The sequence below is a fragment of the Pinus tabuliformis genome, chromosome 2_1 (assembly GCF_031772625.1).
Source record: "Pinus tabuliformis cultivar Carrire ecotype Pingquan chromosome 2_1, CPIR1, whole genome shotgun sequence".
In the NCBI taxonomy this organism is placed as follows: domain Eukaryota; kingdom Viridiplantae; phylum Streptophyta; class Pinopsida; order Pinales; family Pinaceae; genus Pinus; species Pinus tabuliformis.
The window spans coordinates 408,953,204-408,972,276 of record NC_142299.1 but is presented as its reverse complement, the minus strand read 5'-3'; the positions used below and the strand labels follow the sequence as shown (position 1 = coordinate 408,972,276).

The following is a 19,073-nucleotide window of genomic DNA, read 5'->3' as shown; positions in this document are numbered from 1 at the left end:
CTGCCACGTTGAATATGGGTGATATACCTATATCAGGTGGCAGCTGAATTTCATATGCATTCGCTGAAAATTTGCGCAGAATTTTGCATGGGCCGATTTTCTTGAACTTCAGTTTGTTATACGTACCCTTAGGAAACCGTTCCCGGCGCAAATGCGCAAGGACTTCGTCTCCAATCTCAAAATGTACCTCACGCCGCCTTATGTCTGCGTGCTGCTTATATTTCTGCGTGCTGTCCTGTAATCTCAATTTGACTTTCTCATGCAGTTCGCTCATTGCTTCGGCAAAATCTTCCCCGTCTGCACTTCTCCTTTCTAGCTGTCCCAAATCTCGTAACTCATGTACTCCTCGCGGATGCATACCATACAAGATTTGGAATGGGCTAAGACCGGTGCTCCGATTAGGCGAATCGTTATAAGCGAATTCTGCCTGGGCAAGAGCTCGATCCCACAATCGCGAGTTTTCTCCTGTCAAGCTTCGTAACAAGTTGCCCAAACTCCTGTTCACTACCTCTGTCTGTCCATCAGTCTGCGGGTGATACGCAGAACTGAAATTTAACTGTGTGCCCAGCTTTTTCCACAGGGTGCGCCAAAAATGCCCTGTAAATTTCACATCCCTGTCTGAAACTATAGTTTTAGGTAAGCCATGTAATCGAACTACTTCTGTGAAGAAGAGATGTGCCACGTTTGTGGCGTCGCTAGTCTTCCGGCACGAAATGAAATGAGCCATCTTTGAAAACCTATCTACCACCACCATCACTGAATCATATCCCCGCTGCGTTCTAGGCAATCCTAGGACAAAGTCAATGCTGACTGAATCCCACGGCCTGCTTGGAACTGGTAGGGGTGTGTATAATCCAGTATTCTGGCTGTGTCCTTTCGCCAGTTGGCAGATTTTACACCTGGTTACATACCTCTGTACGTCCCGACTCATTTTCGGCCAGTAATAAAAATGTCTTAGCTGTTCCAACGTTTTATCAACGCCAAAATGTCCTGCTAAACCGCCACTGTGTTTCTCTTTTACTAAATTTTCCCTCATCGAACAATCCGGAATACATAGCTGTCCACCTCGAAATAATAATCCTTCCTGTAAATTAAAATCTAGCCATGGGCTTGTATTCCTTAAGACAGGATTTTGGCATGCCTCAAAGGCTTCCTTGAAATCCGCGTCCATCTGGTACAAATCCTTCAAATACTCAAATCCCATCACCTGTATGCCACTTTCCTGTAAGAGCAAGGCTCTTCTGCTTAAAGCATCCGCCACTTTGTTGGCTTGCCCACTTATGTGCTTCAACACAAAAGTAAAACTTTGCAGGTACTCCACCCACTTGGCGTGCTTATGGTTCAGTTTGTGCTGCTGTGTTATGTACTGTAACGCAGAATTATCAGAGAACAAAACGAACTCATTACCTAGTAAATAGTGCCTCCAATGCTTCAAGGCTTGAACCACTGCATAGAATTCTTTGTCGTATGACGAATACTTCTGTCGACTTTCATTTAGTTTCTCACTAAAGAACGCCACTGGTCTGTCCTCTTGACTGAGTACAGCGCCAATAGCTGTCCCGCTTGCATCACACCGAACCTGAAAAGGTTTGCTAAAATCGGGCAGCCTCAAGATTGGCCTCTCCGTTATTTTCCGCTTCAGAAGTTGGAAACTGTCTTCTGCCGCCTTAGTCCAGCAAAAAGGTTGGCTGGCCTTTTTGATGGTCTCTAGCATGGGCGCGCAGATTTCACTAAAATTCTTAATGAACTTTCTATAAAAACTTGCTAAACCGTGAAAGCTACGTACCTCGAATAAATTCTTCGGTGACGGCCAACTTATGATCGCTGTAATCTTCTCTGGGTCCATTTTTAACTCATTCTCTGCCACTACAAATCCCAGATAAATTAACTCCTTTTGTAAGAAAGTGCATTTCTTCAAATTTATCAGCAGTTTGTTCTGCTGCAGCTTTTCGAATACTCTTCGAATATGTTGAAGGTGCTCTCTTTTCGTCCTGCTAAAAATTAAAATATCATCCAGATAGACTATCACGAATTTTCCAATAAATTCCTTTAACATTTCATTCATTAGTCTCATAAAAGTACTCGGAGCGTTACTCAACCCAAATGGCATAACCAGCCATTCGTACAGTCCTTCGTTGGTCTTGAAGGTTGTCTTCCATTCGTCTCCTTCTCTAATTCTGATCTGATGATACCCACTTTTCAGATCTATTTTTGTAAAATATGCTGCCCCACTAAGACAGTCCATCATGTCATCCATCCTAGGCAAGGGAAACCTGTATCGAATGGTGATCTTGTTTATAGCCCGCGAATCTGTGCACATTCGCCATTCTCCACCCTTCTTGGGCGCAAGGACTGTAGGTACTGCACAGGGGCTTAAACTCTCTCTGATCAGTCCCTTATCTAACAACTCCTGCACTTGTTTGCGTACTTCTTCATTGTCCTTTGGACTCATTCTGTACGCTGCCTTGTTCGGTAAGCTTGCTCCTGGTATAAAATCAATGTGGTGGCTGATGCTCCTTTTAGCAGGCAACTTATCAGGTAACTCATCAGCAGCAATGTCTTGAAATTCTTCTAACAGCTCTTGTATTTCTTTGGGCAATTCCGATTTTTCTAAGTTCAGTAATACTGGCTTCATCCTCCTCACAACTGCAAAATTAATTTCATTTTCCTCAACCTGCTTTATGAACTGTTTTCCTCCCATTAATAGCGCCTTTGTTCCACTTGATTCTGCTGAATCTTCCTCTTTGATGGGTACAAGTGTGTGTTTGACCCCATCCTTCGTAAACTTATAACAATTAGTTTTCCCATCGTGTGTCACCTTCCTGTCATACTGCCATGGTCTCCCGAGCAGTATGTGGCACACGTCCATTGGCATAATATCGCAGACCACTGTATCGTGGTACTTGCCAATGCGAAACTCTACCTCGCATTGTTCATCAACCAACAGCTGGTGGCCTTTCTGCAGCCACGACACCTTGTAAGGTGTGGGGTGCTTCAGCCGCTTCAACCCCAGTTTTTCCACCATCTCAGTGGCAACCAAGTTATCCGTACTCCCGCTGTCTATTATCACCTTGCAGCATTTTCCATGCGATTTACAGACTGTCCGGAACAGTGACTTCCGCTGTGTTGGTTCAGCCACTTCCTTGGTTGGCTTTAACAGCACTTTATTCAAAATCAACGCTTCTCCCGTTTCTGCCATGTCTTCCACTTCCCGTGGTTGTGCTTCAGCTTCTTCAGGCTGAATCATATATGTTCCCCTCTGACCTGTCTGCTCAACTTCTGGACATTCAAAGGATCGATGCCCCCATTTTTGACACCTGTAGCACTGGAAACTAGTCCCTCTTCCGCAGCCATTCCCTCGTCCTCGCTGATATGACCGACCTCCTCTAGTGCTGTCTCCTTTGTCTGCTGTCCCTGAAGGTTTTGAGCTGCTGCCTTCTTCGCTGTTCGCAGCACTCTTTCCTCTACCGTAGGACTGTCCTCGTCCTCTACCATTCCCTCTCCCTCTCCTGTTATTCTGCTTCCGATTAATTTTCTCCTCAGCCTTCACAGCACTCTGAAAGGCTTCTTCAATATTTCGGGGAGAAAGAATGCTAATTTCATCCAGGATTTCCATCCTCAAGCCATTGACATATCTCGCTGTTTTTTCTGGAGTGTCATCCGTATAACCAGCACGTAGATTTACCCGGTAGAACTCTTCCGTATACTCTTTGACAGTCATACCTTTCTGTCTCAAATTCTGTACTCACCGATATAGTTCAACCTGGTAATCTTTCGGCAGAAATCTGCCCTTCAATTTTGCTACCATCCTTGACCATTTCCGTATGGGTAATTTGTTCAGTCTTTTTCTGTCTGCTTGGACATTATCCCACCACAAGAGGGCATGTCCCTTCAACTTAGTAGCAGCGAACTTGACTCTCTTATCCTCCTTAACTTCCTCATTTTCGAAATACTTATCTAGTTCGCTTATCCAATCCAATAGGATATCAGCAGACAGACTGCCATCGTAATTTGAAATCTCTGTTTTGGGTTTGCTGCTGGCCAATAAAATTGAACGCAGCAGTCTCAATTCTGGAGCTTCTTCATCAGACCCGTCTGTAGCAGCTACCGCTTCTTCCTCACTGTCATCTCCCAGTTCCGGGTCTCTTCGTCTACCCGCTTCCACTGCTTCCAAGCGAGCTGTAAGAACTCTAATCTGTTCCCTCAATCCTTCATCTGCTCCTCTACGTGCACCTCTTCCACGTCCTCGTCTTGGCGCTTGCCCTTCTGCCATCTTCCTCTATATATAAAAAAAAACTGCTCTGATACCAATTGATGAGGCCAGCCCACGTGGTCCCACGCTAGCCCAACCTATGTGGACCTTCACTGATATTTTGATTCGGATATGGTGTGATTGCAATTTATTTGGTAGGTGATTATTAATCAACCCGCGGTACTTACCTTGTCTATGCCCGCGACATCTGTCCTCCTCGAAGTTACCAAACCCTAATTTCACTTACTCCCTTTTCACTGTCGGTTCGCGCCTATTCGGTCATTTTCACCCCGTCACTTTGCTCTCTGTGTTTTACTCTGATGTTCGGCTCCGCCTCTGGTTCTTCTCCGGCACTCGGCACTGTATCATCAGGTAATATATTGTTTCTTGCTATATTTCGTTATCCTCTGCTCGAGTTGGTGCTAACATTCCGCAGCCCCTCTGTGGTCAGGGTTTCACTTCGTTTCTGCGAGCTTATGGGTTCGGTTCACTTCAGGTATGGCTATTCTCCTCAGCCATACACGGGTTTCGTTTTCTGTTGACTCCTTTACAGCTTCACGATGTTGTTTCTGATGCGAGGGTTTTGATTTGGTTATAAACCCTAACTTCACTCTTCTGTGGTGGTTGCAGGTGACCGGTCCCGTGACTTCGCAAGGATTTCGATCGCTATCTCCCAGGTAGCTCTGTTCTTATCTCAGTTTCTTCCGTGGTTCTCCGTCTTTGCTGTATTTTACTTGCGTCTGTGGTCTGTATGTGAGATAGTTGTCGAGTCTAGTATTTGTGTTGTTCCAACCCGTAGCCGTAGCTTGGAGGGTTTCTGTAAGTTCTTTTATTTGGTGGCTCGGTCCAACGAATCCTCGTTGCACAGTCCTTTCATGTAATTTGAATTCTATAGACCTGCAATGTAATATACAGTGGTATGTAATATGTATTTAAGTTTGGTGCTGGTGCTTACCCGGTTTCGACTGTGGACTGTTGTATCCTGCGATATTGTTTGTTTCTTCTCGCCTTATGCTCACTCTCGGTCTCGGCTGGTCATTAGACTTTTGGGGTCGTGAAACTCTGTTACTGTATCTGCCTGCAATGAATTGAATGTACAGTAATATATATGTGTGTATTCTATTACAGAGGACATAAATCTTGCAATCGTATGTTTAATTGTGCACTGAATTTTTTTTGATGAAGGAAATTGAATGTATTTCTCTTATTCTCTTTCAAATGCTTCGCTGCTGAACCCTTCTGGGTTATTTCGTCTGTCCTTTTATACAATAGTTTCAAGCAGTTAGATAACTGCTGGTAGTTATTCCATTACAGTTTGCTCGGCAGTTACTATAAACTTACTTTACTTGACTATTTGCTTGTTTACTTGTCTCCTTTGTTCCATAAGGGTTTGCTGTTTACATTGCTTATTGATATTAATCTAACTTTTAACAACTCTAATTAAGACCTGTTACTACAGTTAAAATAAAATAAATAGAAATTAAGCTAACAGAATCTAATGCTGTAGTTGACCATGGAAGAAATGAAATAAAAACGTAAGAACTCTGACAGACTTGCTGTCCATTTGTCGAACTGTTCATCTTTCCCAATCTTCTTCAGAAACTTTGTCCGCCCTCTCTCGGTCTTCGCCCTGTCGACCCGAAGCATCACATTCAATGACAAAAGATTTGGTGAAGTCGGGTAGTGCTAAGACTGGAGTGGAACACATGGCATTTTTGAGAGCTGTAAAGGCCTGTTGTGCTTCATCATTCCAGAGGAATGAATTTTTCTTGAGGAGTTGAGTGAGGGCCTTCCATTGCAACGTTGATGTCATTGCCACCATTGCCATCTTTCATTGTCCAAGTACATGCTCCCCACCATAAGCTGAGTGGCATTATCCAAGATGTAATTTAGATTGAAATATTGTTCCATTTGGGCTATCCATGTTGTCGGGTGAGAGCCATCAAATTTATGCATATCCAGCTTGGGTGGTCATGGACGGGATTGTTGGTGGGTGCCCCAGAGGTGAAGAGAGTGGCTAGACTCACCCTCACTGTGTTCATTGCCAATATACGCCTCCTCGCGGGCTTCCGCCTTGCCCGTAGAGAGTGTTGTAGTTATTTTCGCCAACTGGTCTTGGATGTCTTTCAAGGATTGTTCAAGTTTGTCGATCTTCTCATTGGCCATAGCTTGAGCTCTAGTTTCTACCATGCACCGATCCGATGTACTTGAAATTTGGGACCGCCCGAATTTTTTGGCACTAACAATTGAATGGTACCACCTTGCTCAGCTCGTCATCTTGATTCTTATGGGCTAAGTCACCAATAAGCGCCTCGGGGGGGTCTTTTTTCCTAACGGAGTTTTACTCCTTGCTTAGGAATACTGCAGTCGCCGAATCTCCGAAATGTCAATGTTGCCAAAAGTCCTGCAAAAATCACGCCCAGGTATAGGAACCCACACAACTACTCAGATCTGGATGGCAGATCTGATGGATCTGAGAGATCTGAATGGCTGATCGGAGAGATCTTGAACGGCGGAACAGATTGCTGCTATGGATCTGATGGATCTAATAGATCTGAATGGTTGTTCTGATAAATCTGAACAGCGGGACTGATTGCGGCTGCTGCTGTAAAACCCCCACTTGCGAGATCTGATATGGCAAATATTATGCATGATCCAAAGATAGAGAAGGGAACTATGGTCTCGAGGAGTGTCAGGTGCTACAGATCGCAATATACATAAGGGTCTGACAGTAGTACTCGGCCCAATGTTTCAGGGCACTAACTAAGGAGGATCAACCGTACCCTTAGCCGTACAACCCGACTACCCTATCGTACGGGTGAGTAATCTCTCCGAGTGTTGTTCTCGGTGTACTGTAGCAGCAAGACGACCGACAATTTATCTATGGCGAGGTTTCAAAGGAGCTAGGGGGCTTCCAATATACCCAGAGGGTACTTGGAAGACAGTCCGTGCACGGTTCTGTCTAATGCGCTACTACTCGAAGGGGTACCCACAGGGGTTACAAGGGAGTCCAACAAGCATGACCACCTCTTGTATTTCCTGCGTGCATGCCTCCCCAAATCCGCAGATTTATGCGCTCAACGACAGATCCCATAGTTTAAAGACGCCAGAACACGTCTCTAGCCAAAAAAAAAAAAAATTGCTAAAAATTGGAGATCCCACCGGCCCTAGAAAGTGCTCTGATACCACTTATTATAGCTCGATACCACTTGTTATGCTCTTAACCTGCAAGACGATACCAGAATACCAAATATGCGAAGAAATATCCCCAGAACATAGAACAATGAGAAACAACAGCGAGTATTTTATTATTCAGAAAGCAATGTTCACGTGCCTCTTCGAGGGGGCAACCTCTAGTAGAGCAGAGCTCGATTACAAGATAAGACACGATGCTCTTCGCAGGGAGTCTCTATCCTTTATATATGATTCATACATGCAATACCATGGAGCAATACCATGGTTCTTATTAATACCATCTATCTAATACCATGGCCCATTTGCAACTAACTGTGGTCCCGTCATTAAATGCGGGTTAACCACTTACAATTATTAATATGGACTTTATTAACTCTTTACTTAACTATAACTATGACTCGATCCTACTACATAAATAAGGGGGTTAGGGTGGGACCCTAACAGCCTAATGGAGTCAACGATCTTGCTAAGGAAATTAAGACCAAGTAATCAATTAGCAACTGCTTCTTAGATGAATGACTATTTTATATGAAATGCAGATCCTAAAACTAATGTGAGATTGCAAGAATCTTGCTTAGTTTTAGTTAAATGCCTATTTAAATGTGGACCCTTCAATCCTTTCTGTGTTGAGCCTGATTTCGTAGTAATTGGCAGAGAGAAGATCAAGAGAAGCACACTAAGGTGTGATTAACGATACCTCTCCTGAAATTCTAACATACCCGATGCCTCCGGCGCTGCAGAGAACTGTGGCTCTGACAATTGCAAGGTCACCGTTTTAAGTATTTTTAAAACAGGATTCTCAAGAAAAGACGGATGGAGATCTATCTGTCTATCGACCAAGCTTATGCTTGGAAGTAAATTTTATCTATCCAAAGTTAACTTATATGCAAATGCACCAGAAGATGAGATGAAGTTAGACTCGAGAATGGGAAAACACTTATGCCGCAAAAGCCCTCAATTACCCAAATGAAATGCTTGCTTTTTTTAAGACTTAGAAAATAAACTCTTGAAGATACTATAGTTAAAACACCAGCGTCTTTCAAATCTTCTTGATACAATTTAGCTCAAAGAGAACAAAAACAACTTTGCAATTCGATATCAATGTCAACAGATGCTAACAAAAAAAATACTTAGTTTATGAAACAAAGGATATGCATTTTATCACAATTCCATGACAGAGTATTTAATTTTTAGAAATTAATTTTTAGGATAGCAATAAGAAAAACTTTATGACAGCAGCAATATACAATGAAAACAGTAAGCTATCAATGATATCTTTATGCCAAAAATTTACCAAAATTTTTCCCAACTTGCCCACATGAATTATCAAAAAAACTTCAGCATATTATGATGTGATTTCGAGAATTATATCAGATTTGATATACTTATTACAGAAATAATCATAATGATGAATGCCCAACTCAAGAAATTAATTCCTTAATGCATTAGACAACTTAGGAACTGATTTTAGGCTAACCCACATGAAATTTTTCCACTATTATATTTCAAACTTCAGAAACAGAATTATTCAGAGAAAACAGTGACCCAAAATGTAAATCTAGGCCAAATTCTTGATACACATCAAACATAAATGACTTATTAATGTATTTAGCATTTTTTTAGTTAATTTCAAACCACTTAGATGTGTTTTTCACGACTATTAGAAAGGTATATGACTGTTGTAACAAATAGTGAGAAAAAAGATGGTTTAGAGATCAAACCCTTAAGCCCTAGGCCTTGAAGATCACTTGCCCAAGTTGCCAAAAAAAAATTCAATATCTGAAACAAAAATTTTTACCAAATTTTCTGCAAAAACCCACCAATGATTAGCTTCAGAAAATTAAATATTCAAATCAGAAATGGAGCAATGGAAGCTAGGGCCAATGAGAGCTAGCACTAGGCCCAATAGAACTAGCGTTGGGCTAGGAGAAAGCAAATCTGGACTTAGGAGCCCCAAAACTTGAAACCCTTGTTCTGAAAAAAAAATAAATAAATAAATAAATAAAAATAAAAATAAAAATAAATAAATAAATAAATAAAATAAAATAAAAATAAATAAATATATTATTTTCCTTCAGATCTTCAGATTTAAAGCAAAATCTTTAATGATTGGCCTTGTAAAAAAATATTTGAGATAAGATATTATCCTCCAGGGCCTAGATCTGTCTCAAAACCCCCAGATCTGCTTGAAAAAAATCTTAAATCTAAAGATTTACTTGGATGATTTCTCAAATCTATTCCTGTAAACAATCTTTGAGCCCAGATCTTGCCCTCTCGGATCTAGATCTAGCTCAGATCTGAATATTTTCTTGGTTGATTTCTCAGATCTATCCCTGCACACAATCTTTGAGCCCAAATCTTGCCCTCCAAGGTGTAGATCTAGCTCAGATCTGAAGATTTTCTTGGCCGATTCCTCAGATCTATTTCTACACAAGTGAAAAGAGAAAAACCCAATACCCAATATGTACAAAAATAGAGAAAATCCCAAAAAACCCAAGTGTTAAAATTCAAAATTATGTTACAAAATTTCAGATCTACACAAGTAAATAACAAATCTATACAAATAATTTACAGATCTATCAGATCTGGGGAGTATGAGTCCAACTCTGCTCCCAGATCTGATAATCTAAGGCTCTTAATAGCCAGATCTATCAAAATTTCCACAAAATATTTAAAACATTTTGAAATTTTAGAGGTACCAACCCAAAAACACCCTGCAGAAAAAAGATTATCGTTAGATAAATCCAGAGGTTTATATGAAGTAGGCTCTTCAGAAAATATGTGTTGAGAGTTGGTTGGTCTAACCGAAAACTATCTCCAAACGCTCAATGAGAACTTGAAAGATCTTTTGCAAACACTAGATCAACCATCAAATCAAGTAGAGAAATAGAACAACAATAAAATTCTGAAGAAATAGAGATACCTGCTACTTCAATCAAAATTAAAAATGTTACCCTAGATCCAAAAAACTAAATAAGATACCTATATTCAGATTATTCTAAGAGAGCTATTGATTGATATTTTTCACATAATATTAAGCAGAAATTAAAACAATGTTACCATAAATTCATGAAGAGGAACACTAAAGCACATTGAAACTCCAAAGACTTTTGCATTAATTCAAAAAAGTATACAAGAGAGCTTGAGAGCTTAGTACACAATCTAGAGATCGGATGAACTGACTGACAAATGACCTCCTATTTAAAGATAAATCCTCCAACGGCTAGTTCGAGTGATCCTCGTCAAAGCAATCTCGACCGTTGATGAAGATTAAAATTTCTTTTAATCTCATCCGTCGAAATTTTAAATTATTGAGGAAATTCGAAATTTTCAATTAAATGCATTTTAATTAATTCAAAAATTAAATTTTTGAATTAATTTCCTCAAAATTTTGACTTTGACTTAACCCCAAGGACCAAAGGCTTAAAATTTAGCAAAATAATTAATTTACCTTAGTCCCTGGACCTCTTAAACTTTAATTTTTTAAGGACCAACGAATTTTGCCTTTGGAGAATTTAAATTTACCTAGGACCTAGAATTAATCAAATTTCTGGCTTAGGATTTTAATTAATTTTGGCCAAAAAATTTAATTAATTAACCTATGAGGGGATAAATTATTTTTCTAACCCTCAAGACACTTTACATCGTGATTTCAATTAAATGCATTTTAATTAATTCAAAAATTAAGTTTTTGAATTAATTTCCTCAAAATTTTGACTTTGACTTAAGCCCGAGGACAAAAGGCTTAAAATTTAGCAAAATAATTAATTTACCTTAGTCCCTGGACCTCTTAAACTTTAATTTTTTAAGGACCAACGAATTTTGCCTTTGGAGAATTTAAATTTACCTAGGACCTAGAATTAATCAAATTTCTGGCTTAAGATTTTAATTAATTTTGGCCAAAAAATTTAATTAATTAACCTATAAGGGGATAAATTATTTTCCTAACCCTCAAGACACTTTACATCGTGATTTTTACATTCTTTACATCTCAAGGGGGGAGACCCATTTGCAAAAGACCCTCACAAACTACCCAGTTCTGCGACACAAAATATAATCCAGCAAAGTAAGCAATTTGTAATAAAATAATCTAGCCAAATAGTTAGGATTATTCCCAAATCACTTTTACATAAACTCGATCTAGAACACTAGGAATCCCCTAAGATCCCAATGACAAAATCCACTCCGGCTTTGGGGTAAGGCTGAAGGAAAACTCTATCAACCATCCGAGAATGGATCGGTGAGACAAAAAACCTCCCGGAATGTAGATTGTCACCAAAAAGGTAGGTTTACCTAGGAAATTACATACACGACACGGATCTGCTGAGATTATTTACAATTTACACATGCAGAAAGGGTTTACAATATAACATGATGATCAGGCTGATGATGATAGTTGAACGACACGGACACGTCAATCAGGCATTATCCCTTTTGCGAAAAAAGGGGGTGTACTGCTATGGGTCGTTGACACATAGTGGTCAACAGGGTCCATTGGTCCTTCGAATAGATCAGATAGCAGCTTCCTTAACCAAACAGCTTCTCTGCTTACTTCACAGGTCGCAACATACTCAGCCTCAGCACTACTCAAAGCAATTGTGTCTTGCTTTCTGCTCATTCATGAGATCATAGAAGATCTCAAACTGAAACATCCTACCATAGTGCTTCTTCCATCCTGCTCACTGCCTCCCCAATTGGAATCTGTATATCCAATCATGTGGACATCATTCCTCCTATCATATTTCAGGCAGTAGTGGATAGTTCCTTGCAAATATCTCAGTATATGTTTTTCCACTTTCCAATGATCATGCTTTGGCTCCACTTGGAATTGACTGAGGATGTGCAAAACATATGCTTGATCGAGTGTTCACCAAGTAGATCAGTGAGCCAATAAGTTGTCTATACTTGGAAGGATCCACAGGGCTCGATTCGGAACTCATTAGTCTCTTCAAGTTTGTGATCATCGAAGCATTCATAGGTTTGCAATCCATCATGTCAAACCTCTTCAACATCTTGATCACGTACTTTCCTTGACCCAAATAAACTTCATCAAGTCCTTGCCAGACTTCTAGCCCCAAATAGTAATGCATCAGCCCTAGATCCTTCATGTCAAATTATGTTGCTAGTTGCTACTTACATTCTTCAATTTGACCTTCTACACCTGTCAAGAAAAGATCATCTACATACAAAAGAATGATTACAGGTTCTCCATCCACAACCTTGATATAGAGGTTCGGATCAGCAGAACTTTTTGTGAAGACTATTCTTTGTAGATATGCATTCATTCTAGCATACCATGCCCTTGGTGCTTGCTTGAGGCCATATAATGCTTTCTTCAATATGCAAACATATGTCTTTTTGTCTTTAACATCAAATCCCAAGGGTTTCTCTAAATAGACATCCTCATCGATTGTGCCATTCAGAAACGCGGTCTTGACATCCATTTGATGGATGTTCCATCCCATCGATGTTGCTAGAGAGACTAATGAACGAATTGTTGTGTACCTTGCTGTCGGAGCAAATGTCTCTTCATAGTCAATGCCTTCTTGTTGAGAGAAGCCCCTAGCCACAAATCTTGCCTTATACTTATCTATACTTCCATTTGCCGTTTGATCTTATAGATCCACTTGGAAGTCACCACAGATTTGTCTTCGGGCCTAGGTACAATCTCCCAAACTCCATTTTTCATTATAGATTGATACTCTTCATTCATGGCATCCTTCCATTCCTGATGATTGACAGCCTCTTCAAAAGTGGATGGTTCTGCTTCTATTAGTTTTGTCATGTATGCAGCATACCCAAAATATCTCTTGGGTTTCTTGCTTTCTCTAAATGAGCATTTCGCTGCCCCATGACCTTCTACATCAAGTAGTGTAGATTCAACCATTTTGGTCTCTTTCTTGAATGGGTTCACTGGGACCCTCATCTTCATGACAAGATTCTTCTTCTTCCCGGTTAACTTCTTCTTCAAATTTTGGAATTCTTCGTCAACAGAGTCCATGGGAAGTTCTTTAGATTTCTTGAATGCAATACTCTCATCAAATATGACATAACGACTTATTTCTATATGGTGTCCTTCCTTTATGTAGATTTGATAAGCCTTAGAGCAGTGGTTATAGCCAACAAATATTCCTCTCATGCATGATGGATCCAGCTTCTTTCGTTTGTCCTTTGGTATATGAATATATACGGGACACCCAAAGATACAGCTCTACAGTTGGTTTCTTCCCAGTGAATACTTCTTTGGGAGTCTTATTGTTCAGTGACTTGTGGGGACTTCGATTTTGAATATATATTGTTGTCTTCGTAGCTTCTCCCCACAGAAATTTTGGTAGATCATGATCATGTAACATCGCCTTTACACTTTTTTTAATAGATCAGTTCTTTCGTTCTGAAACTCCATTTTGTTTGAGATTATATGGGACTATCAGCGCCCTCTTAATTCATTTCGTCCTTGGTTTTCATTAAGTAAACCCAGGTTTTTCTTGAATGATCATCTATAAATGTGACATAATGTAGATGACCTCCAAGATATTTAGGCGTCATAGGTGCACCTACATCGGAGTGAATGAGATCCAAGATTTCTTTTGACCGTGAAGCACTGCTTCCAAATGGTCTCTTGGTATTCTTACCTAATGCACATCCCTTACATACTCCTTCATGATCTTCTTTCAGTTCAAGTATTCCATCTACTATGGAACTTAGAGTTGGGAGGATCTTGAAATGAAGATGACCAAATCTTCTATGCCATAGTTCACATGGGCTAATTTCAATGTGAACCAAGGCTTGAGCTAGAGGAGATATCAGCCTGTAAAGTCTTCCTTCTCGAATACCAATCACTCTAGAATTCTCTATGCTTGAGTTTTTACTCCATACAACAACCTTTCCATCAATGAAAGCTACTCTATCACCCTTGTCCTCTAGACTTGAAATGGAAAGTAAGTTCTTATGCAAACCTGGAACAAATAGGATGTTGTTGAGGTGAATGTTGCTTCCATTCTCCAGCTCTATAGAGGTTGATCCAATGCCTCTCATGGGATAGCTTTTGTTATCTCCAAGTTCCACTGAATAAGAAGATTTTCCCTTTGATAAGGTCTTCAATTGTTTGTGATGACCTGTCATGTTCCTAGATGCACCACTATCAATTACCCAAATGCTTTCGTCTTGGAATGTGCCAGTGAGTGTCGAGAAGAGACCTTCATCCTTTTCTTCGATTACTTCCTTCTTTGTAAAGAATAAGAGACTCCATGCCAATGTTGCACGAAGCGCCCCCCCCCCCACGGTTCCAAGCCCCGAAGCACGTCCCGTACGAAAGCACCTAGGAAGCTTGGCCGGAAGCGCTTCCGAAATTCGGAAGCGCCGCTTCCGAATTTTTTGCCGCTTCCTGGAAATTCAGAAGCGTGGTACGGAAGCGCCGCTTCCGAAGCGCCAAAGCGCGCTCCGTACGACGCTTCGGGCGTCGGAAGCGTGGCGCTTCGAAGGAGGAAGTGTACGCTTCCGTACGCTTCCTGAAAAGCTTCCGAAAAAGCGTTTAGAAAATTGTTTTTTTTTTCAAATTTTTTTTAAATTTTAGGTGAGTTTGCTTCTTGGGGGTGGGTCCACCTTGGGTTAGGGTGATGAATGAAGGCAAAAAAAATATAAATATAGCAGATGCTCCCTCATGGTAATGTTAAATTCTTAAAGTAAAAGTGACATTCTCCTTTATTTTTCATTTTCATCCTTTTACTTAAATTTTTAACATTACCATGAAATGACTCAGGATGTTTGAGAGTGGTACTAGCCTCATTGGACTTCATATGGAGAAAATAGAATTTCATATCCTATTCAAAATTCAGCAGACTTAACAGTTTTCAGGAATTCAGGATCAATGGGATTGTGGCATTTCATTAGATTATATCAAGTATGAAGGTATGCCATTAGCATTTAATCAAGAGCACCAAGCCCTATATGTACCCTAGTGTTGGTGGTGTTAATTGTTGAACTCCTTTGTCACGCGGCACGCCCTTAGCAAAAAATTACCTTTCAATCAAGTCAAAATCATCGATCAAGCATGTTAAGCTTTTTCTACCATATTTTAAGTCTTGAATTAGGTAGTTTGATCAAAAATTGGGCAATGTTGACTAATATCCCTAGACAATCGAGGTAGAGGCAAAGGCTAGACAAGAGGAGAAGAATCTAGATTCTAGATGGTTGATGCATCTAAATGGTTGATGCTCGAATAATTAATCGTTAATGTACAATGGATGTTATATCTATCTTGATTTATGCAAAAATATGCATGTTTTCATGTCTTCTACAATTAATTTGGTATTTGGGATGTTTGTTTTGAGTATAAATGCAAAAAAATATAAAAATATATATATGTAGCGGACGCTTCGCTTCCTAGATTTTTGGAAAATGACGCTTCCGCGTCCCCGCTTCCAAAAAACGCTTCCGCTTCGCCCCCGCTTCGTGCAACATTGCTCCATGCTTCCTTGATGCTTTTCTTGAGATAGCTTGCTACCTTTGAACACTTCTTGATGAACTTCTTCAATGTATTGGAGATCTTCATGATGCCCTTAGCCAACCTTAGCTTTGATACCATGTTGAGAATTCAATAGGGCAATGATTATGATTAATTCTCTTTACCAAAAACAAAAGAACAATGACACAGTATATAGGCTGCAAGTCAGGGCAAAACCTCTCCTCTTGAGAGGAAAACCCTTAAATCTCTTCTCTTCCTTATAGATTCTTCAATTGATGAATTCCATGACCTTAAGATTGAGACCAATACCCTCCAATACCAAGACCAACCTCTTTGAATGATGTGCCAACTTCGATCTAGTCAAACCCAGTCAAATCTCTTCTAGTAGCACCTTTTCGACCTCCTGTTGCAAGATTTTTGGCCCCCTGCTACAGATTTGAAATTTTGGGTTCCCAACAACTGCTACTACCACACATGGGAGCTTTGATCTTCCTCTAGAGCCCTTCTCTGCCCTTCACTTTCCTTTCTCTGACTTGCCAGAAGATGTATAGTGAAGACTGAAAGTCTTAGCTATGAAGTATTCTAAAGTCTTAGACATTTGGATATATAGGGTTAGTAAACCCTAGCAAGAAGAAAAGGTTCTGAAAAGAAAGCCTTAAGACAAAACCCTAGATTTGGACCCTAGCTCCTGTAAGGAAATAATGACACCATCATGATGATGCAAACGAGGTTGATTTGCAAGTTGGATGCAAGAAGGCAAAGATCAAAACGGAGAAATATAAATATCTTATATCTCTCTTATTTGAATTATTACTATTGTTGTTGTTTGCTAGTAGTTAGTCTCTTGTCTTTGAATTCTTTGTTTGGTTGTAAGTATTCTTCCATTAGCTCCTTGTGAGGATTGCAAGTACATAGTGAAGTTTGCCAAGGCTCTAGCAGCGGATGAAAGGAATGGAAGAACAAACAAAATCTGATGATAAGAAGACTCGTGTTGAGAGATATTGTATTGGATGAGCTACAGACTCAAAGGGAGCAGACAAATTAGCCAGATTGAAGTATGCCTTGATCTACGCCAAAAAGAAGTCAGTTGTGACTTCCAAGATGAAGATGGTTGAAAGTACAAAGTTAAGGATTACCTCAGTAAGAGGGAGAAAATTGTGGAGAGTCATTTGTAAGAGGGAGCTGATTTTTGAATTTGCAATGAAGGATCTGGGTCTACTACATTACTACCCGAGATTAGAAGTATGGAAAAAGATTGATGAAATAATTGATCCTTCAGAAATTTGGCATGATGGACTACGAGTCCATGGACACTCCCATGATGACAAATTTGAAGACGCTGCGAGACTCTAATTTTGACTTGGTATCATCAACTGATTGGCTCGTTGAACTATCTACTGCATGGATTTGAAGATTCTAATTGGGTTGGATACACTGAAGACAAGAAGAGCACTTATGGATGTTGTCTTAGTCTGGGCTCTGTTGTGATATCATGGAAGCAAACCTCTGTTGCACTTCGCACGACTGAAGCTGAGTAGATAGATGCTTGTTCAACCTGTTGTTTGTTGGTTTGTTTGATTAGGTGTTGAACTCGACCATGGTATATTGTGAGTCGTGACAATCAAAGTTGTGTGAAGCTTTCTAAGAATCTAGTTTTTTTATGATAAGTCGAAGCACATTAAGATCAAGTATCACTATATCCGGAATGTTGTGTACATTTCTACTAATGAGCAGGTTGTTGATGTTTTGACAAGCCACTGTCCCGGATGAAGTTTGTTTACTACAAAGAGTTTGTATAGCATCTTGAGATTGACAATTTTCCTTGGGTTTCGCTAAGAAATCATGGTTTATGGTTAGGAAGATTGTCCTGATTTCTCCTCTGGGTCATTGAGTTTGACTGAGAAACCTTTATGGTTGGGGAGATTGGTTCTGAGGCTTGGAGTGCTCCCTTAGGCCATTGTGTTTGACTGAGAGACTAGTGGGCTTGCTTGGGGACACTGATTTTTGTACTCTCCCTTGGGTCATTGTATTTGACTAAGAGATCATATGATTGGCTCTTTTGACATCGAGATCGAGATTCCTCCCTTAAGTCATGGAGTTTTACCGAGAGACTATATAGTCGGGGAGATTGATATCGTGATAGGGAATCCTCCCTTAGGTCATGGGGCTTCACTAAGAGACCTTTGTTTATGGTTGGGGAGATTGACCTTGAGTACCCTCTTAGGTCATAGGGTTGGACCAGGAGATCATTGGTATGGTCGAAGAGTTTGATCTTGATTACTCCCTTGGGTCATAGGGCTTGACTGAGAGACCAATGGGCATGGTCACAGAGATTGACTTTGATTACTCTCTTAGGTCATTGTTCTTGACCGAGAAACCATTTCTTATGGTTGGAGAGTTTGGCCTCATGAACAATACTGATTGATCCCACTGTCAATTGGGTTCTGACCTTTGCTGCCATTGGTTTTGGCTTACGCAATGAACTTGAGGCTATCAACCTTTCCTTATGAAGAAATTTGAGAAATTTGTACATCTGATGGAGTCAATGAAAAGTACCTCCCTGGCTAAGCGGGAGTGTTGGAAAATTGTAGCTGTTGTCAGTATTTTCATCATGAAAATGAAAGGAGAAAATTATTGGTTTCCTGCTGTCCAAGTCAGCCCTAAATTGACAGATCGGCCCCGCCTCATGAAGGGGTTTGACACTTGATCAAAACCACTCCTATTGGACATGTATATATTGGGAATTCAACCCTTCTCATTCATCATCACAAACACATCAATTCGGACCTGTTCTAGAAGGTTTCTGCTCACACGTGAGAAGGAGGAAGAAGGATGAATTGACCAGTGAAGTTGACTTTCTGTTCTCTGCATTGACCAGCATTGACTTGCATTCTTCTGCTGTGGTTTAACCGAATCTCTGTCTGAGGTTGGAGGCCGAATATTCTCTGTATCTTTGACCAGCTGCTGACAGAATCTGTTAAGCTATTTCTGGTCGTTGACAGAGGTTTGACCACAGGTCAAACTCTGTGGTTCAAGTTTCAACCGAGTTTCTCTGTGAAATTACAGGACCAAATTTCAGGCCTTCGACCAGGAGCTGCAGTCAGAAATTTGGCCCCCTTTACCAGAATTGACTGTGTAGAAAGTTGACTTTTCTCTCTCCTT

The 19,073-nt window shown here is 40.3% G+C and overlaps 1 protein-coding gene across 1 annotated transcript in view; it reads right to left on the bottom strand.

Moving 5' to 3' along the window:
- Positions 1–19,073, bottom strand: part of LOC149200640 (SEC-C motif protein) — a 183,526-nt gene that overhangs the window by 96,896 nt on the left and 67,557 nt on the right. The window lies entirely within an intron of this gene.